The sequence below is a fragment of the Gopherus flavomarginatus genome, chromosome 7, assembly GCF_025201925.1.
Source record: "Gopherus flavomarginatus isolate rGopFla2 chromosome 7, rGopFla2.mat.asm, whole genome shotgun sequence".
Taxonomy (NCBI): Eukaryota; Metazoa; Chordata; order Testudines; family Testudinidae; genus Gopherus; species Gopherus flavomarginatus.
In genome coordinates this window covers 45,061,396-45,083,376 of record NC_066623.1, presented here as the reverse complement: position 1 = coordinate 45,083,376, position 21,981 = coordinate 45,061,396, and the positions used below count along the sequence as shown (strand labels likewise).

Below are 21,981 nucleotides of genomic sequence, written 5' to 3'. Positions count from 1 at the left end.
TTGCCCAGCATGGAGCTCTGATCAGCACAGGTGGCGATGCAGTCCCAAACCCAAAACGAGCTCCAGCGTGGACCGTCTGGGAGGTACTGGATCTGATCGCTGTATGGAGAGACAAATCTGTTCTATCAGAGCTCCGTTACAGAAGACGAAATGACAAAGCATTTGAAAAAATCTCCAGGCTATGATAGACAGAGTCCACAGCCGGGACTCAGCACAGTGCTGCGTGACAAGCGTAACGGAGAGCTAAAGAATCAAATGGACGTTCATGGAGGGAGGGAGGGGAGACTGAGGACTCCAGCGATCCCACAGTCCCCGCAGTCTTTGAAAAGTATTTGCATTCTTAGCTGAGCTCCCAGTGCCTGAACAGTCAAACACATTTTCCCAAGTGTTTCAAGGGACCCTGGAGCTAGGCAAAGGTGTCCAACGGGCAGGGCCCCTGGAGCTAGGTTTAGGGGCCCAGAGATAGGGCCCCTTGAGCTAGGGTTGGGGGACCCATGCATAGGGCCCCTTGACCTAGGGTAAAGGGCCCCATGGGTAGGGCCTCTGAAGCTAGGGTTAGGGGACCCAGGGGTACAGGGCCTGCAGATAGGGTTAAGGGTCCCACGAGAAGGGACCTTGGAGCTAGGGTTAGGGTTCCCACATGTAGGGACCCTGGAGCTAGGGCTAGGAGCCCCAGGGACGGGGCCACAGGAGCAAGGGTTGGGGGTCCCAGGGGTGGGGTGCCTGGAGCTAGTGTTCGGGTGTCTAGGGGTGGGGCCCCTGGAGCTAGGGTTAGCAGCCCCATGGGCAGGGCACCTTGAGCAAGGGTTTGGATCCCCAGCAATGGGGCCTCTGGAGCAAGGGTTAGGGGTCCAAGGGGTGGGACCCATGGAACTAGGGTTAGGGGTCCCACTGGTAGGGTCCCTGAAGCTAGAGTTAGGGGACCCAGGGGTAGGGCCCATGCAGCTAGGGTTTGGAGCCCCAGAGATGGGATCCATGGAGCTAGGGATAGGGATTCCAGGAGTGGGGCCCCTGGAACTAGGGTTAGAGGCCCCACGGGTAGGGCCCCTGAAGTTAGGGTTAGGCACCCCAGGGGTAAGGCCCCTGGAGCTAAGATTAGGGGTCCCACGGGTAGGTCCCCTGGAGCTAGGATTATGGGTCAAATGGGCACGACACCAGGAGCTAAGGTTAGAGCTCCCACAGGTAGGACCTCAGGAGCTAGGGTTAGGGGCCCCACGGATAGGGCCCCTGGAGCTTGGGTAAGGGATCCTAAGGGAAGGGCCTCTGGAGCTAGGGTTAGGTGCCCCACGGGCAGGAGCCCAGGAGCTAGATTTAGCGGCCCCAAGGATGGGGCTCCTGGAGCTAGAGTTAAGGTCCCCACGAGTAGGACCCATGGAGCTAAGGCTAGGGGCCCCATGGGGAGGTCCCATAGAGCTAGGATTAGGGTCCCCAGGGGTAGGGCCCCTGGAGATAGGGTCAGGGGCCCCAGGGATAGAGCCCCTGGAGCTAGTGTCAGGGACTCTAACCCCCAGATGGCAAAGTTAGTTGTCTGACCGCGAGAGAGACAGGCAACACCAGCAAGGTCCGATCAAAAGCTCTTTATTGACAAGTGCACGCATCAATATAGAGCAGCTCGTTTCCCGAGAGAACCAGCCCGCTCTTTAAATCTTAGTATAAGCCTATATAGACAGTTCTGTCGCGTCATAAATTATTCACTGGAGCAACCCACTCCCTTCTTTTAACAACTAGAAACTAGACACCTTTAGTATATATTCATACCTAAAGTTAGAAATGTAGGGGAGTTAAAAACAAACAACGAACAAAACCAGGGAGTGAAAACAAGGAGGCTGGGAAACTAGGGCTCTTATCAGTTCTTCGAAGGAGATGCCCTAACACAGCACATCTGGTACTATGCTAGGAATGCAGCTTCTCGCTTATCTCACTTTTTCCCAGCGCTTGTGAGACATGCTGCTGCTTCTCAGTGTTTTCCACTCAGGAATTACCCAAAAATCTCTGTTAGCCTGACTTTGGTCAGGTTGGCATATCTGGTTTTGTCTGCAATATCTTTATTCAGGCCTAACACTAGGGATAGGGGCCCCACAAGTACGGTTCCTGGAGTTAGGACTGGGGACCCAAGGGGTATGCCCCCTGGAGCTAGGGATAGGGGTCACAAAAGTAGGGCCTTTGGAGCTAGGGTTAGGGGCCCAACGGGTGGGGTCCCTGAAGCCAGGGATAGGAGCCCCATGGGTAGGGCCCCTGGAACTAGGGTTAAGGGCCCCAGGGATGGGGCCCCTGAAGCTAGGGTAAAGGGTCCCAGGGGTGGGGCGAATGGAGAAAGGTTTAGGGGCCCGACGGGTATGGCCCCTGCAGCTAGGGTTAGGGGCCACAATGGTAAGGCCCCTGGAGCTAGGTTTGGGGGTCCCACGGGTAAGGATTCTGTAGCTAGGGTTAGATCCCCATGGGTTGGGACCTTGGAGCTAGGGTTAGAAGCCATAGAGATGGGGCCCTTGGAGCTAGGCTTAGGGGTACTAGGGGTCAGGCCCCTGGAGCTAGGGTTAGGGGCCCACGCATATGGCATCTGGAGCTAGGGTTAGGGGACACTGGGGTAAGGCCCCTATAGCTAGGGTTAGTGGTCGCATGGGTAGGGCCTCTGGAGCTAGGGTTAGGGGCCCCACAGGAAGGTACCCTAGAGTTTGGGTTAGGGGCCCCAGGGCTGGGGCTCATGGTGCTAGGGTTAGGGGTCCTAGGGGTGGGCCCTGGACCTAGGGATAGGGGTCCTAGTGGTGGGGTGCCTGGAGCTACGGTTAGGGGCCCCAGGGGTAGACCCCATGGACCTAGGGTTAGGGGTCCCACGGGTTGGGACACTGAAGCTTGGGACAGGGGCCCCATTGGTAGGGCCCCTGGAAATTGGGTTAGTGGTTTCACACGTAGAGCCCCTGTAGCTAGCGTTAGCGGGCACATGGCTAAGGCCCTTGGAGATAGGATTTGGGGCCCGAGAGACTTGGCCCTTGAGCTAGGGTTAGTGTTCGCGTGGGTGGGACCCCTGGAGCTAGTGTTTGGGTTTCCAGGGGGGTGGGGTCTATGGAGCTAGGGCTAAGGACCCCATGGTTAGGGCCTCTTTAGCTAAGGTAAGGGCCCTACGGGCAGGGTGCCTGGAGCAAGCGTTAGGGGGCCCACGGGTAGGGCCCTTGGAATTAGGGTTAGGAGCCCCAGGAATGGGGCCCCTGGAGCTAGGGTTAGGGGATGCAGGGGTGGGGTCCCTGGAGCTTGGGTTAGGGGCCCCACGGAGAGGGCCCCTGTAGATAGGGGTAGTGGCGCAAGGGGTAGTGCCCCTGGATCTTTGGTAATGGACCCAAGGGGTAGGGCTCCGGAAGCTAAGGTTAGGGGTCCCATAGGTAGGGCCATTGGAACTGGGATTATGATTCCCACATGTAGGGCCCCTGGAGCTAGGGTTAGGGTTCCCAGGGGTGGGGCCTCTGGACCTAGTGTTAGGGGCACCACGAGGACGGCCCCTGGAGCTAGGGTAAGGTCCCACGGGTAGAGCCCTTGGAGCTAGAGTTAGGGGAACCACAGGTAGGGCCCCTGGAGCTAGGGGAAGAAGCCCCACGAGTAGGGCCTCTAGAGCTGGGTTAGGGAAACCAGGGATGGGGCCCCTGGAGGTAGGGTTAGGGCCCCAAGGGTTAGAGCCCCTGGAGTTTCCATTAGGGGACCCATGGGTAGGATCCCTGGAGCTAGGGTTAGGATCCCTAGGAGTAGATCCTCTGGAGCTGGGGATATGAGTCTCAGTGGTAGGGCCCCTGGAGCTAGGGTTAGGGGTCTCACGGGTAAGGCCTCTGGAACAAGGGTTAGGGGCCCCACGGGTTGGGCCCCTGGAGCTAGAGTTAGGGGCCCCAGTGGTAGTGCCCCCGGAGCAAGTGTTAGAGACCTTATGGTTAGGGCCCCTGGAGCTAGGGTTAGGGGCCTCACGGGTAGGGTCTAAGGAGTTAGGGTTAGTGGCCCAATGGGTAGGGCCCCGGGAGCTAGGGTTAGGATCCCAATGGGTAGGGCCCCTGGAGCTATAGTTTGGGGCCCTACAAGCAGGGTCCCTAAAGCTAGGGTTAGGGGTCCCAGGGATGGGGCACCTGGAGCTAGGTTTAGGGGCCCCACGGGTATGGCCCCTGAAGCTAGGGTTATGGGCTCCAGGAGTAGGGCCCTTGGAGCTAGGGTGAGGTTTCCTAAGGGTAAGGCCCCTGGAGTTAGAGATAGGGGCCCCACGGGTATAGTCCCTGGAGCTAGGGTTAGGGACCCAATGGTAGGGCCCATGGAAGTAGGTTTCGGGGTCCCACGGGTAAGGACTCTGTAGCTAGGGTTAGGGGTCCCATGGCCTGGGCCCATGAAGCTACGGTTAGAGGCTGCAGGGATGTGGCCCGTGGAATTATTGTTAGGGGTACCAGGGGTCGGGTCCCTGGAGCTAGGGTTAGGGGCCCACGCATATGGCATCTGGAGCTAGGGTTAGGGGTCCCACAGGTAGGGACCCTGGACTCTGGGTGAGGGGCCTCAGGGGTGGGGCTCATGGTGCTAGGGTTAGGGGTCCTAGGGTTGGGCCCCTGGAGCTAGGGTTAGCGATCTTATTGGTGGGGAGCCTGGAGCTAGGGTGAGGTGCCCTACGGTTAGGTCACCTAGATCTAAGTTTAGGGGTCCCATGGGTAGTGCCTCTGGATATAGGGTTAGGGGCCCCATGGGTAGCGCACCTGCAGCTAGGGTTATGGGCCCCACGGGTAGGGCCCCTGGAGCTAGGTTTGGGAGTCCCACGGGTAAGGACTCTGTAGCTAGGGTTAGATCCCCATGGGTTGGGACCCTGGAGTTAGGGTTAGAAGCCATAGGGATGGAGCCCTTGGAGCTAGGGTTAGGGGTACTGGGGGTCAGGCCCCTGGAGCTAGGGTTAGGGGCCCACGCATATGGCATCTGGAGCTAGGGTTAGGGGACACAGGGGTAAGGCCCCTATAGCTAAGGTTAGTGGTCGCATGGGTAGGGCCTCTGGAGCTAGGGTTAGGGGCCCCACAGGAAGGGACCCTAGAGTTTGGGTTAGGGACCCCAGGGCTGGGGCTCATGGTGCTAGGGTTAGGGGTCCTAGGGGTCGGCCCTGGACCTAGGGATAGGTGTCCTAGTGGTGGGGTGCCTGGAGCTACGGTTAGGGGCCCCAGGGATAGACCCCATGGACCTAGGGTTAGGGGTCCCATGGGTTGGGACACTGGAGCTAGGGACCGGGGCCCCATTGGTAGGGCCCCTGGAAATTGGGTTAGTGGTTCCACGCATAGAGCCCCTGTAGCTAGCGTTAGCGGGCGCATGGCTAAGGCCCTTGGAGATTGGATTTGGGGCCCCAGGGACTTGGCCCTTGAGCTAGGGCTAGTCTTCGCGTGGGTGGGGCCCCTGGAGCTAGTGTTTGGGTTTCCAGGGGGTGGGGTCTCTGGAGCTAGGGCTAAGAACCCCACGGGTAGGGCCTCTTTAGCTAAGGTAAGGGCCCTACATGCAGGTTGCCTGGAGCAAGTGTTAGGGACCCCATGGGTAAGGCCCTTCGAACTAGGGTTAGGAGCCCCAGGTATGGGGCCCCTGGAGCTAGGGTTAGGGGATGCAGAGGTCGGATCCCTGGAGCTTGGGTTAGGGGCCCCACGGAGAGGGCCCCTGTAGATAGGGGTAGTGGCGCAAGGGGTAGGGCCCCTGGATCTTTGGTAACGGACCCAAGGGGTAGGGCCCCGGAAGCTAAGGTTAGGGTCCCATAGGTAGGGCCATTGGAGCTAGGATTATGATTCCCACATGTAGGGCCCCTGGAGCTAGGGTTAGGGTTCCCAGGGGTGGGGCCTCTGGACCTAGTGTTAGGGGCACCACGAGGACGGCCCCTGGAGCTAGGGTAAGGTCCCACGGGTAGAGCCCTTGGAGCTAGGGTTAGGGGAACCAAGGGTAGGGCCCCTGGAGTTAGGGGAAGAAGCCCCACGAGTAGGGCCCCTAGAGCTGGCTTAGGGACACCAGGGATGGGTCCCCTGGAGGTAGGGTTAGGGCCCCAAGGGTTAGAGACCCTGGAGTTTCCATTAGGGGTCCCATGGTTAGTATCCTTGGAGCTAGGGTTAGGAGCCCTAGGAGTAGATCCTCTGGAGCTGGGGATATGAGCCTCAGTGGTAGAGCCCTGGAGCTAGTGTTAGGGGTCTCACGGGTAAGGCCTCTGGAACTAGGGTTAGGGGCCCACAGGTAGGAGCCCTGCAGTTAGGGTTAGGGGTCCCACTGGTAGGGCCCCTGGAGCAAGGGTTAGGGGCCCCACGGGTTGGGCCCCTGGAGCTAGAGTTAGGGGCCCCAGGGAAGGAGTCCCTGGAGCTAGGGTTAGGGGCCCCAGTGGTAGGGCCCCTGGAGCAATTGTTAGACACCTTACGGTTAGGGCCCCTGGAGCTAGGGTTAGGGGCCTCACAGGTAGGGCCTAAGGAATTAGGGTTAGCAGCCCAATGGGTAGGGCCCCGGTAGCTAGGTTTAGGGGCCCCAGGGGTAGAGCCCTGTAGCTGGGTTGAGAGGTTTATTTAGAATAGACATACATCTTTTAAGATCTGCTTCAGAAATACTAATGCTGATATAAGCAAAAGTCTTCATAGTGTTCCCCTGGTCATCTTTCCTGATATCAATTTCTGCATCTGTAACATTTCCAAACTTGCTGAATCTTTCCTGCAGTTCAGCCTCAGATACAGTATGGCCAAGTCCTCCAACATATAAACGTTTTAAAACTTGTTTTTTCTCCATAATAAAAAGTCAAACTGTTTCATTTAGGATGTATGTTTTATCCTTCGCACATGTCCAGCCAGGAAAGGGTAGGGCCTCTGGAGCTAGGGTTAGGATCCCAATGGGTAGGGCCCCTGGAGCTATAATTTGGGGCCCTACGAGCAGGGTCCCTAAAGCTAGGGTTAGGGGCCCCAGGGATGGGGCACCTGGAGCTAAGTTTAGGGGCACCATGGGTATGACCCCTGCAGCTAGGGTTAGGGCCCTGAGCGGTAGGACCCCTGGAGTTTGGGTTAGGGGTCCCACGTGAAGGGCCTCTGGAGATAGCGTTAGTGGCCTGACTGGTAGGGCCCCTGCAGCTAAGGATAGGGGCCCCAGGTTGAAGGGCCCCTGCACTTAGGGATAGGGGCCCTACGGGTAAGGCCCCTGGAGTTAGGGTTAGGGGCCGCACAGTTAGGGCCTCTGGAGCTATGGTTAGGGGCGTCACGTGTAAGGCCCCTGGAGCTAGGTTTACGGGCCCCATGGGTAGGGCCCCTGGAGCTAGGGTTAGTGGCCCCAGGTATGGGGCACTTGGAGTTACTGTTAGGGGCTCCACGAATGGGACCCCTGGATTTAGGATTAGGGACCCCATGGGTATGGCCCCTGGAGCTATTGTTCGGGGCCCCAGGGATGGAGCCTCTGGAGCTCGGGTTAGGGGCCCATGGGTATGGCAACTGGAGCTAGAGTAAGGGGCACAGGGGTAGGGCCCCAGGAGCCACGGTTAGGGGCCCCACGGGAAGGGACCCTGGTGGAGTAGGGACTATCTGTGTGGGAGATGGGAGAGCAGGGGGTGACGTAAGGTGAGGGACAGGACCTAAGCCTGTAACTCGAGCTAGGCAGCGGGGAGGGGTCAGCACCTTTGCCTGGGAAGCTGGACACAGGAAGGGGCCGGCTGGAGGGATTTAGTTCAGTTTTGGTTTGGAGCTGGGTTATTGGAATTCAGGGATTCCCAAACTGGGAACTAAGCTTTCTGAACCCCCAGAAGGACTCGATCGAGAGGTCCTGGTTGTGCTCAAAAGCTCTGCTGTATCCTTCGTTCCTGTTGGCCAAAAAAACCTTTTGTTTAACTGGCCGGCTGAGTCACTGTGTGTCCCAGGAAGAGGGGTGCAGGACCGGATTCCCCCACACTCAGTGACATAAATATCTGTGCCCCCCACTAACCTCCTAAGCCCCTCTGGGACCCCTGCAGCCTGGACGTAGGTATCTGTGCCCCCCACGTACCCTCTAAGCCTCCCAGGGACCCCTTCAGCCTGCATGTAGGTGGAATCCTTCTGCCAGGCTGAATTGATAACAGCAAGGACTGGGTTCAATACATAGGGGTCCCTTCCCTACTACGTAATGCAAACCAGATCGAGCCCCCACCCAGTGACATGGGAAAATTTTACATACGCACCCCTAGGTGCCTCAAGACGCGATACTTCCCCTCTCGCAAGCACAGAGTCTGGGTGTAGCAGAAAATGTTTAATAAAGTGAGATAAACAACATAGCATTAAATTGGGAAAACACCTCAATTAGGCCGTGTCCTTTTCCCTGGGCTCTTGAGTCTAGCAATCCCCAAATCACCCCAAGACTCCAAAGTCCAATACCTCAAATGTTTCAAGAGTCCAGCAACCCCAAAATCACCCACAGTTGCGCAACCCCAGAGTTCAAGAGTCTATCTGCAGGATTTTTCCCCCTGCCAGCCTCGGTAGAAAGGAGCACTTTACGTGGTCCACTGCTGACTGCCCTGACTCTCGGTGGGATTCTGCTTCCGCCTTCCCCATGAACTGCTCAGCTCGGTCCACCAGCTACTTTGTTCTGCCAGCCGACTAGTGATCTGCTCCAGCTGTCCTAAAAAACTACTTAGCTCACCTCACTCCGTGGGCTATTCCAACCACCCCACAAACTGCTTCTCTCTGTCAGCTGCTCTGCTCTACAATATAACTTCAGCCTCTTTTACTAACTAACAACGCTCTTTAATGATTTCAGCTCTGGAATCTAGAACTTCAATTGTTAAAAGAATCAAATTTCAGCTTTACTCTTCAACTGCTAAAAGAAAAGAAAGTGCAATTCATGTTTTTGGTTTACCCAAGGAGCTCACTCCCTTGTCTAGCGAGTGCCACTCAAGTGATGGTGAGAATCCCTGTCACAAAGCAGTTTCACAGTTCCTCATCCACACAACCAGGGTGACAACACTCCACATCTCATGCCCCAACAACAAATAAACCGGGGATAGCACAGCTGCCAAAGCAGCCATCCCAGGCTGTCGTTGCCATGTCAAGAGGGGTGGGTGTGCCTATGCAAACACGATCAGTCCCTGAAATTCTTTTCTATACTCTCCATAATTCACCACCAGATGTCAAGGTAGAGTTCATCCTGCTTCTGCTTACATAGGTATCTGTGCTCCCCACAATCCCCTAATCCCACCGGGACCCATCTAGCCTGGATAAAGGTATCTGTGCTCCCCACAAACCTCTAAGCCCCCCAGGGAACCCGCAAGCCCAGATGTAGGCATCTGTACGCCCCACAAACCCCCTAATACCCACAGGACCCCTCCAGCCTGTAGGTAGGTATCTGTGACCCCCAGAGCCACACAAAGACCCTCAGGACCCCTACTGCATGGATGTTTGTATCTGTGACCCCCACAAAGCGCCTAAGCTACCCAGGGACCCCTACAATCGGGATGTAGGTATCTGTTCCCCCCAAAACACCTAATCCTCCCCGAGACCCCTCCAGCCTAGACATAGGTATCTCAGACCCCACAACCCTCCTAAGACCCCCGAAACCCCTCCAGCCTAGACGCAGGTATCTGTGCCCCTCACAAACCTCCTAGGCCACGATGGGACCCCTCCAGCCTCGACATAGTTATCTGAGCTCCCCCCACCCCCCTAAGGCCCCAAGGACCCCTCTTGCCTGGATGAAGGTATCTGTGCCCCCCACAAACCCCTAAGCCCCACCAACATCCTTATAGCCTGGAAGTAGGTATCTGTGCACCCTCACAAACCCACTGATCCTCCCAGCGACCCTAAAGCATGAACATAGGTATCTGTACCCCAAAATGCCCCAAAGCAACCCTGGAACCCCTACAGCCTCGAAATAGGTATCTATGCCCCCTCACAACTCTCAAATACCCCCACAGCCCCTCCAGCCTGGAAGTAGATATTTGTGACCTCCAGGAACCCCCTAAACCCTCACCAGGGCTTCTCAAGCCTGGACATAGGTATCTCTGCCTCCCACAAGCCCCCTAAGACCCATAGGTCCCCCACCAGCCTGGTTGTAGCTATGTGTATGCCACACAAACCCCTAAGCTCCCCAGGGCCCCCTCCAACCAGGACATAGGTATCTGCACAACCACAACTCTTTAAGTCCCCCAGGGATCCCTCCAGACCATGCATAGGTTTCTGTGATCCTCACCAACTCCCTAAACCCCCAGGGACCACTACAGCTTGGACGTATGTGTCTGTGCTCACCACAACCCCCTAAGCCATCCAGGGACCTCTCCAGCCCGGATGTAGATATTTGTGTCCCCTATGAAGTCCCTAATCCCCACCGGAATCCCTCCAGCCTAGACGTAGCTATCTGTGCCCCTCACTACCCCTAAGCCCCTGCAGGGATCTCTACAGCCTCTACGTAGGTGTGATGCTCTGTGCATTACCCTGCGTGGCCACACAGTGTCACTGTTGCTCCACGTGGGAAATGTTCTGGGCATTAACCTGCGTGGCCACACGGTGTCATTGTTGCTCCATGAGGGAAATGCTCTGGGCATTACTGTGATGGAGTAGGGACTGTCTGTGTGAGGGATGGGAGAGCAGGGGGTGACTTTAGGACCGGACACGTGCTCAGCCTGTAAAGTGAGCTTGGCAGGGGAGAGGGGGTCAGCACCTTTGCCAGGGAAGCTGGACACAGGAAGGGGCCGGCTGGAGGGAGTTAGTTCAGTTTCGGTTTTGGTCTAGGTGGTTGGAATTCAGGGAATCCGAAACTGGGAGTTAAGTTTCCTGAACCTCCAGAAGGACTCGATTGAGGGGTCCTGCTTGTGCCACCAAACTCTGCTGTATCCTTCACTCCTGCTGTCCAATAAACCTTCTGTTTTACTAGCTGGCTGAGAGTCACCTTGTGTCCCAGGAAGAGAGGTGCAGGACTGGACTCCCCCACACTCCGTGACAGACTCTCAGCCCTTCCGGGACCCCTGTAGCCTGGACGTAGGTATCTGTGCCCCCCCACCAAACACCTAAGACCCCTGTAGACCCCTCCATCCTGAGCTTAGGTATCTGTGCCCCCTCACAAGCCCCCTAAGCCCCCCAGGGACCTATACAGCCAGAACATTGTTATCTGTGCCCCATATAGACTTCATAAGCCCCCCAGGACACTCCAATGTGCACGTAGGTATATGTGCTCCTCAGAAACCCCCTAACCGCCCAGGAAACCCTACAGCCTGGATGTAGGTATTTGTACCCCCACAACCCCCCTATCCCCCCGCCGGGACATCTACAATCTGGATGTAGATATCTGTGCCCCTCACAAAACCTCTAATCACCTCTGGGACCGATAAAGCCTGGACATACGTATCTGTGCCCACTCGAACCCCTAAGACCCCCTGGTACCCCTACAGCCGGGACACAGGTATCCTGGGCCCCCAAAAATCCCCTAAGACTCCCAGGATGCCTCCAGCCTGGACGTAGGTATCTATGCCCCCCATGAACCCCCTAAACCCCACTGGGACCCCTAGATCCTGGAGATTGGTATCTGTGTCCCCCCAAAAACTCTCTAAGCCCCCCAGGGACCCCTATGGCCTGGAGGTAGTTATCTGTGCACCTCAAGGCCCCTAAGATCCCTCGGACCCCTACAGCCTGGATGTAGGTGTGACGGTGCTCCCTGTGGGAGCCAGCTGAGGTCACTTAATCAGGGTGAACTGCAAACAAAACAGGGCAGACAAATCCCAAATGCTGGTGGTGATTTCAATACTTAGATTTACCAAGCCAGCACAAAGCAGCTTCTGTAGTACCTCACTGGTTACTTAGAAGTTTAAGCCACGCAGTTCCCTTAAAGTACCCAGCCTCAGGCCTCCGTCCAGACACACCTGTCAGATATGATGATGATTCCTGAAAATCTTACTTCATCATAGAAAAGAAAAGATTCTTCCAATCCCAAAGGATCAGCCACATACTCAGGATCTATTACAACTTAGATCTTACCTAAAATACATGCTATAGCCAATTCTTATTAAGTAAGCTAAAATGTATTAGAAAAGAAAAGAGAGAGAATGTTGGTTAAAAGATTAATAGACATATACACTTGAATTCAATGCTTGAGGTTCAGATACATAGTAGAGGTGAGCTTGTAGTAGCCAAAAGTTCTTTTCGAAATAGTCCATAGGTTATAGTCCAATTTCCATATTCAGGGTGGCTCCAGTCAGTGACTGGGGATCACAATCCTTGTGGCTTAAGGTTTCCCCCTCTAGAAACCCAAAGCAGATATGAGATGAAGAAGGATCGTGTCCCAGGCTTCTTATACATTTCCAGCAGCCTTTCCGCCTGAGAAAACAATAGGCTTAGCTCTCCTTCCAAACATCCTGGCAATTAGTACAGGGTAATTTATTCATTAAACAGTTCAAATAGAGGTTACCACAACCTTCAAAGAGACACATAGACAATAATGCTATTTCACTCAAGTACCATCATAAATGTTAATATTCCTTTTTTGCTCTTTGAATTAAAATTATAGCAACAGACAAGACTTGTTTGCTTACATCACAAGACCTGAGCAAAAATCTCCCCTTCTACTTCTAACAATGCAGACTTGCATTTCAAAGCTCTGTTCATTTACATATCTTGCTAAGCAGTTCTTAAGGTTCACCCATGGGTCAGGTCAGTCGGTGAGGTGAGTTAATTAATTCTTTCTGGCCCTGTCACCTTTCAGTGAGATATTAGATTATACTTATAATGTCACAGTGGTGGTGAGTCGACTGCTGCGGCTCCCCGTAGACTCTGCCTGCATCTCTCACCAAGCTGGAGTACAGCAATCAAGGGGAGAGCACTCGATGTGTTGCATCTACACTAGACGTGATATATCGACCCCGCTGGATCGATCGCTGCCCACCGATTCGGCAGGTGGTATAGACATACCCCGAGTATCTGGTGATCTGAGCTGGACCCCGGAGGGGGACACATTGAAGGAACTCAGGGGTTAAGGTGCCTCTATTGTCAAGTGTCAGGGCTGCTGTGGCTCAGAGGAGGGTGCTTGACTACCTGGCAGGCTTAGGTGCCGCAAACCTGGGAGGCAGGAGAAGTGAAGCGGTCACGGTGTGCTTGGGGTGCTCGTGCTCGGAGCAGGGGTGAGCTGGGGCGAGGGGGGGGTGCTGCAGGTCAGAGCGGGGGAGTTGCCACAAGAGGGGAGCCTCAGGGTGGAGGTGGGAGCTGCCACGGGTGGGGCGCCTTAGGTGGGGGCGCGGGGGAGGAGGGCGCAAGATGGAAGTTTCGCCTACGGCATGAAACATCCTTGCACGGGCCCTGCCCCATGCCCTGCCTGCAGCCAGCCCTGCACCCCCTGCCCTGCCCTGCCCGCAGCCATCCTCTGTCTCCATCCAGCCCTGCACCATCTGCCCTGCCCGCACCAGCCACATCCTCCCTGTCCTGCCTGCAGCCAGCCCCACAGCCAGCCCCTGACACACCCCCTGCCCTTTCTCCAGCCAATTCCTGCCGCTCCCCCCTGTGGCCCTGCCCAAAGCCAGCCAGCCCCCACACACCCCCAGCCTGCACCAGCCCTGCACTCCCTGTCTGCAGCCAGCCCCGCACCCCCTACCCTGTCTCCAGCCAACCCCTGATGCACCCCCCAGCCTGAAGCCAGCCAGCCCCGCATCCCTTGCCCTGCCTGCAGCCAGACCCTACCTCCTGCCAACTCCATGTCCACTGGTGCCCTGCAGTTCCCAGGGCAGTAACCATGCACATCTGCTTCAATGAAGGGGGCAGGCAGCTGGGACCCACACATGTGCACACTCTTGGGTGACCAGACAGCAAATGTGAAGAATCGGGACTAGGGTGGGGGTTCTAGAAACCTAGATAAGAAAAAGACCCCAAATTTTGGACTGTCCCTATAAAATCTGGACATCAGGACACCTTAGCACACCCCCAGGACTCCTGAGTTCCATTGCTGGGTTTCCTATTGGTTCCACTGCTGGTTGTTTTTCTTTTCCTAGGGGGACTTTCGGCAAGTTGCTCCACATTCTAGGGCTCTGTCCCCAGCAGTCAAATGGGGATTTCATACTTTCCCGCTATTGGAAAGTGCTGGGAGAATCCCCCAGCAAAAGCTGCTCTGACAGTGCTAAGCAGCATCTGACCATTCAAGGTCAGAGCTCGGTACCTGGGAGGAGTGTTTGGCTCTGGGGTTTCACTTCAGCTCAGTCTAGAGAGTGGGGCCCAACCATGGAGTTTGGCTCAAGAAGACCAAGTGTCCAATTTGTTAAGGGCGTTTTGAATTCCAACCCTGTGCTCCTAAGTGCTTGGTGTCAGTTGCAAATTTTAGAAGCATGCTCTCCACTGCATTTTCCAAATCATTCATGAAAATATTAAATAGTATCGGACCGCGGACTGATCCCTGCCAGACCCACTAGGTACACCCTCTCCATTGGACAGCCAAACATGGAGAAGGGCTCCTGGAGTCTGGGCTTTCAAACAGCTCTGCACCAACATTACACTGATTACAGCTGGACTGCATTTCCCTCGTTTGCTTGTGAGAATGTGCTACGGGACTGTGTGAAAAGCCTTAGCAACCCCAAGCTAGATCCCATCTACTGTTTACCCACCTCCATCAGGCCCAAAACCCTGCCAAAGAAGGAAAGAGGATTGGTTTGGAATGATTTGTTCTTGACAAATCCATGCTCACTAGTCCTGAGAACCAAACTATTCTGTAGGTGCTGCTGACAAACTGAGTGCTTAAAAATGTATTGCAGGATCTCTCCAGCAATGGCAGTGAGGCGAGCTAGTCTGTAAGTCTCAGGGGTCTCTTTGTTCACCTTTTAGAGAAAGGTCCTGTCTTGTTCATGGATGGGAAGATGTTCTTTTTCAGGGATCTCAGACGAGAACTGGGGCACAGCACCTGGTTTGTCAAGGCCACAAAAAAGGAGGCAGGAACCTCTTCTCTCCTGCTGGCAAAGAACCCCAGGTACCTGAAAGACAGGGACTCACATCCCTGAATGGGCTTTTAAAAAGGCACTGGTTAAAGATTGGCCCCGACCATTTCTTGTTTCCATAGACTAGACCTTTTAGCAAACTTTAGAATTCTTTGGTGCTAAACACTGTGAAACTCCCCTTTCTCCTTCACAGAGGGCTTTAACGCCCCTTATCTCACTCAGGCTCACAAGTGCCCGGAGTTTGAGAACTGTCCCTGTTCCCATTGGACTGATGGGAGGAGCCTGAGGTGCAGAGAAGGGAAGTGACCTACCCAAGCGCCTACACAGTAAGATGGTGGCAGAGCCAGAAAGAGAAGCCACCAGTCCTGACTCCTGTTCTAACAGACAATAACCCCCCCAGAGGCAGGGATAGAGCTCAGGAATCGAGTTGGTGGGGAAATTTCATTGAATCCATTTCTGTCAGAAAATCCCATTCAGGCTAATCCGGTTTGTTTCTCAAAATCATAACAAGTGGGATGAAAGTTCTTTGCAAAAATATTGTATTGCAAAACAAAAGCATCTCCTCTTTGTCAGAGTGTGTTAAATTGTTTCCTCGCACACAAAGAGGAGACACTTAGATCTCAAACATTTGATAAGATGCTTCAGTCTGAGCTAAGTCATTGCTGCTCTTAACAATTTCAAAATAAAAAAATGCAAATAAAATAGACTATTTCAGCTATTCTATTACGTGTTAATCTGCTCTGAGTAAACGTGATAGGACACCTCATATTATGCCCTACTCCTAGTGACACTCTCCAATGGATCCCCGTCCTCCACCCACCGTCAGGTAGGTAAGAGCGGATCATTATTATTTCTACTTGAAAGAGGGAGAAGCTAAGGCTGAGAAAGGAGAATTGACTTGTTTTAGGTCACACAGCCAGTCAGAGGCAGAGTTGGGAATAGGACCCAAGAGCCCTGATTTTCAAACTACCCATTGGATCTTGAATTTCAGACACTGAATGACCTGAATAAAGTGCTCTCAGATGAGCTCCAGACCAACAACAGTGACAGTAACTATTCAGCAAGTATTTGAGGAGAACTGCAATGTTAGAGAGAATCATGAACTGCTCAGAGACAACTAATGCAGAGAAGCGGCAAAATTCATCAAACATAGAACTGGTTTTGACTTATAAAGAGAAAAACAAGGACCTGAGTCTCCTCCCTGTCAATAACCCCCGGCTCAGCCAATCAGTGTAGAGACTGAGGATGGGAGGCTGAGGGATCTCACCAGAGAGCCCAAAGGATGGCCCAGGTCACCAGTGGGGATCACTTCCCGAGCAATAGTTCAGCCTCACATTTTTGGGTAGACTTCCCACAGTGAGAACTGCAGAGCACTGCCCTGGAAAAAACTAAAAAAACCACACACACACTCTCTCTCTCCCCCTCCCTCCTGGTGTTGGGAGGGGAACAGGTAAAAGGACAAAGGAAGCAAGAGAAGAGAAAGGCGGGAGAGAGCGATGGAGGAAGAGGTGAAACAAAAAGGACAAACCCTAATATCCTCAGTGATTCTAAGGGACAAAATCCCAGGTGCAGAATAAAATTCTGCCTCCTTAAGCTCGTGTTTTCCATGCCTCGAATTCACCTGTCACCAGATGGATCAGACTGAACAGCTTTCAAACCTCCAGGAGGCTCTTACCTTCTGAACAGGGACGGCTGTTTTCTAGTAAAATCACTAAAAGGGAAGAAGAAACCTCGAAAGAGGTTCCTCCTGGTGCTCACGTCCGTGAACCCGAATACTCTCTCAGTCCTCAAAGAGAGACCTGGAGAAGGAGACTTGCTGAAGCAAAGCCACAGGGGTCTCTGAGGTTTCCCTGGCTCCTCACCCCTGTCCTGCCTTGCTGATGTCAGCATCTCTCTGTGAGGTCACCACCTCCCCACCACCTTATAGACTCATAGACTCTAGGACTGGAAGGGACCTCGAGAGGTCATCGAGTCCAGTCCCCTGCCCTCATGGCAGGACCAAATACTGTCTAGACCATCCCTGATAGACATTTATCTAACCTACTCTTAAATATCTCCAGAGATGGAGATTCCACAACTTCCCTAGGCAATCTATTCCAGTGTTTAACTACCCTGACAGTTAGGAACTTTTTCCTAATGTCCAACCTAAATCTCCCTTGCTGCAGTTTAAGCCCATTGCTTCTTGTTCTATCATTGGAGGCTAAGGTGAACAAGTTCTCTCCCTCCTCCTGATGACACCCTTTTAGATACCTGAAAACTGCTATCATGTCCCCTCTCAGTCTTCTCTTTTCCAAACTAAACAAACCCAATTCCTTCAGCCTTCCTTCATAGGTCATGTTCTCAAGACCTTTAGTCATTCTTGTTGCTCTTCTCTGGACCCTCTCCAATTTCTCCACATCTTTCTTGAAATGCGGTGCCCAGAACTGGACACGATACTCCAGTTGAGGCCTAACCAGCGCAGAGTAAAGCAGAAGAATGACTTCTCGTGTCTTGTTTACAACACACCTGTTAATGCATCCCAGAATCACGTTTGCTTTTTTTGCAACAGTATCACACTGTTGACTCATATTAAGCTTGTGGTCCACTATGAACCCTAGATCTCTTTCTGCCATACTCCTTCCTAGACAGTCTCTTCCCATTCTGTATGTGTGAAACTGATTGTTCCTTCCTAAGTGGAGCACTTTGCATTTATCTTTATTGAACTTCATCCTGTTTACCTCAGACCATTTCTCCAACTTGTCCAGATCATTTTGAATTTTGACCCTGTCCTCCAAAGCAGTTGCAGTCCCTCCCAGTTTGGTATCGTCCGCAAACTTAATAAGCGTACTTTCTATGCCAACATCTAAATCGTTGATGAAGATATTGAACAGAACCGGTCCCAAAACAGAACCCTGCGGAACCCCACTTGTTATACCTTTCCAGCAGGATTGGGAGCCATTAACAACTACTCTCTGAGTACGGTTATCCAGCCAGTTATGCACGCACCTTATAGTAGCCCCATCTAAATTGTACTTTCCTAGCTTATCTATAAGAATATCATGCGAGACTGTATCAAATGCCTTTACTGAAATCTAGATATATCACATCCACCGCTTCTCCCTTATCCACAAGGCTCGTTATCCTATCAAAGAATGCTATCAGATTAGTTTGACACGATTTGTTCTTTACAAATCCATGCTGGCTATTCCCTATCACCTTACCACCTTCCAAGTGTTTGCAGATGATTTCTTTGATTACCTGCTCCATTATCTTCCCTGGCACAGAAGTTAAACTAACTGGTCTGTAGTTTCCTGGGTTGTTTTTATTTCCCTTTTTATAGATGGGCACTATATTTGCCCCCTTCCAGTCTTCTGGAATCTCCCCCGTCTCCCATGATTTCCCAAAGATAATAGCTAGAGGCTCAGATACCTCTTCTATTAACTCCTTGAGTATTCTCGGATGCATTTCATCAGGCCCTGGTGACTTGCAGGCATCTAACTTTTCTAAGTGATTTTTTACTTGCTCTTTCCTTATTTTCTCTTCTAAATCTACCCTCTTCCCATAAGCATTCACTATACTAGACATTCCTTCAGACTTCTCAGTGAAGACCGAAACAAAGAAGTCATTAAGCATCTCTGTCATTTCCAAGTCTCCCGTTACTGTTACCCCCTCCTCATTGAGCAGTGGGCCTACCCTGTCCTTAGTCTTCCTCTTGCTTCTAATGTATTGATAAAAAGTCTTCTTGTTTCCCTTTATTCCCATAGCTAGTTTGAGTTCATTTTGTGCCTTTGCTTTTCTAATCTTGCCTCTGCATTCCTGTGTTATTTGCCTATATTCATCCTTCGTGATCTGACCTAGTTTCCATTTTTTATATGACGCCTTTTTATTTTGTAGGCCACGCAAGATCTCAGGGGTAAGCCAAGGTGGTCTTTTGCCACATTTTCTATCTTTCCTAACCATCGGAATAACTTGCTTTTGGGCCCTTAATAGCGTCCCTTTGAAAAACTGCCAACTTTCCTCAGTTGTTTTTCCCCTCAGTCTTAATTCCCATGGGACCTTGCCTATCAGCTCTCTGAGCTTAGCAAAATCTGCCTTCCTGAAATCCATTGTCTCTATTCTGCTGTACTCCCTTCTACCCTTCCTTAGAATTGCAAATTCTATGATTTCATGATCACTTTCACCCAAGCTTCCTTCTACTTTCAAATTCTCAACAAGTTCCTCCCTATTTGTTAAAATCAAGTCTAGAACAGCTTCCCCCCTAGTAGCTTTTTCAACTTTCTGAAATAAAAAGTTGTCTGCAATGCAGTCCAGGAACTTATTGGATAGTCTGTGCCCCACGGCGTTATTGTCCCAACATATATCTGGATAGTTGAAGTCCCCCATCACCACCAAATCTTGGGCTTTGGATGATTTTGTTAGTTGTTTGAAAAAAGCCTCATCCACCTCTTCCGCCTGATTAGGACCTTGGACCTTGGACCAATAAGTCTTAGGTCCTGCAAAAGGCCTTTGTGATGTAACTGCCACACCCCTCCTTTGCTGTGCCAATGTCCTGCCCCTGGCCTGGACCTTTGGAGGTTTGAGCTACTCCCTGTGGATCACCCCACTCAAGGAGCGTTCATTCTAGTCAGCAAGCCGGCTAGACAGGAAAACATCAGACGCTGCTCCCAATGCTACACTCAGTTTTTCAGAAATCAGTCGATTTTCTGGCCAGAAGAGACCATTAGATCATCTAATCTGACCCCCTGCATGTCACAGGCCTCCTGTATGACACAAGAGCTACTTTGGGGGCAAACACATTCCAGAAAGGCATCTAGTCTTCATTAAATGACATCAGGAGATGAAGAATCCACCCCTTTCCTTGGTAGCTTGTTCCTGTGGTGAATCATCCTCGCTGTTGACTATTTGTGCCTTAGTTGTAATAGGAATTTGTCTCTTTTCACCTTCCAATCATTGGGTCTTGTTATGCCTTTCTCTGCTAGATTCAAGAGCCCTTTAATAACCAATCTTTTCTCTCCATTAAGGCACTTCAACACTTCAGCGAAGTCACCTTTCAATCTTCTTTTCATAAGCTAAACAGGTTGAGCTCTTTCAATAGCTCACTAGAAGGTATTTTTCTCCAGCCCTCAGAACATTTGGTAGCTCTTTGCTGCCCTAGCTCCAATTTCACAACATCTTTTTCAAATGAGGACAGCAAAACTGAAAGCTATTCCAATATCAACTCTCACTGATGCCATGTCATCTCCTGTGACGTTATTGACATAATCTGTAACTGTATAGATCACCGTTGCGACCACTGTTCTATATTTGCAGTCAATATTGTAGAAAGGTTGTTTTGTAAGGGGTCTATGGAGACGTTCTGATTGGCTGATTATAATGATGCTATCTCTAGATGTGCATCATTTTTGTAGTTGATGTTATGAATATTGGCTCTATGCTGCCCATATTTCAAACTTGTGCCATAATGGGGGACAAAACAGCTACCTTGTTAGAAGAGGCTTTGCCAATAGATGGAACCTGGGATTTAAACTCCCAATGATCACACTGTGTTTGGGATCCATTTGAATTCCTCTCCCAGGTCTTTGACACTTGCATCTCCATTCATAGCGACTCTGATAGAGGATTAAAGAAGTCAAAGCGTCATCTCCAAGCACAGACAACGGAGAATGCTTCATCACATGACACTTTGAGAAGTGGATGGATAGAACGTGATGAAGATAAACTCTGCCTGGCTCAGACAAAAGATAACAGTTGTGCAGTGATGAGGAAGGAGGAAATCTCTGAGTCACCCGTCCACGGTCGTGTCTTCACAGTGCTCCCAAACTGGAGAGTGAAGAACCCCCTCGGTCCCACCGTGAGACTGAGGAACAGGAGGCCTGTCACCCCCATTCCTTCCGTCCTGCATTTCTGGTGTCCAGCATCCCAGAGGGCCTCCGTGCCAGCAACGAAACCCAACCGTCGTCTGGACTCCCCAGTGCTCCTCCTCAACGGTTCTAAATCCGCGGGAGAGTGGAAGGTCCTGGGCGTCGCGCCGGCACCTTGGATCCACTGCACCTGAACAGTGGGGAAAGGTTTCTGTGTTGGGGCATTGTTTAGTGTTTTCTAGTTTCCAAGGGAGGGTTTATGGGCCTGAGCGTTAAGCTCCCAAACCCAGTCACTGTTTCATTGTATTCATTAAGTTTGCATTTTCCCCTGTTCCCCCAGCTTTCTGTACCTTTACCCTGACTACACTTACCTTTGTTTGTGCCAAACCACCTTGTCTCCTCTTTATTTTATTTACACCTCAGAAGGAGGGAGGCAAAATCCACTGGTGATAGAGACAGGAGGGAGTCGAGTTTGTATCTCCTGAGAAAAGGGGATTTTTCCTTTCCTATTTCTCCCCTACCATTTCTAATATTTTCCTTTGAAGCGTTGCCTTATTCAGCTTGAGGAAACATTAGCTTTTAAGATAAAAACTACGAAATACAGAACTAGAGACATTTTTTAGAAATCTGGGATTTAGACATTTTATTTAAAGCCGGTGGGCGGTGTTGGAGTTTTTGAGAAGGTTTTTGTTTGCAAGAAGCAACATTGTTGTGTCTGTTATTGTACCAAGTGGGGAGACGGTTGTCTATAAACGAAGAGTCAAGACTAAATGCATCCAGTGAGAATGGGATTTGAACCCATGCATGCAAAGCACAATGGATTAGCAGTCCATCACCTTAACCACTGGGCCACCTCATCTGAGCTGTAACAAAAGGGACAGGAGGAGAAATCTAAGGCCGACAGAGATAGAGACACGAAGGAGTTTTTAAGTACTAAGCGTAAGCAGGGTCTGAATGAGCTCCCCCCTCACATCTAGTGAGGAGCTGGGGAAAGACTTCAGGAACAGACCGTGTTTGCATAGACACACCTACTCTGCCTAGCTATGCAGCATGATGGGGCCGCTTCCCCAAAATGACCAGTTTGGGGTGGGCTTGGGTTACAAATCACTTTAGGACTGAGCGGAATAAAATGTTATTCTCCTTCCTGTATGAGTGAAGGGCAGCAGAACAGACCTAGTCCATCCTGATGAAGGGTTAGATGGGTGAGGAATAGCTTTTATTGGACTGCAGAGAAGGATTGAGGACATCACGCTAAAACAGTGGTCCCCAAATATTTCACGTTGT

At 52.0% G+C, this 21,981-nt stretch overlaps 1 non-coding gene across 1 annotated transcript; it reads right to left on the bottom strand.

Annotated features, from left to right (window-relative positions):
- Positions 1 to 21,468: 21,468 nt before the first annotated feature.
- Positions 21,469 to 21,556, bottom strand: TRNAS-GCU (transfer RNA serine (anticodon GCU)). The gene has a single exon. It is a non-coding gene; the product is annotated as a tRNA-Ser (tRNA).
- Between the last annotated feature and the right edge of the window lie 425 nt (positions 21,557 to 21,981).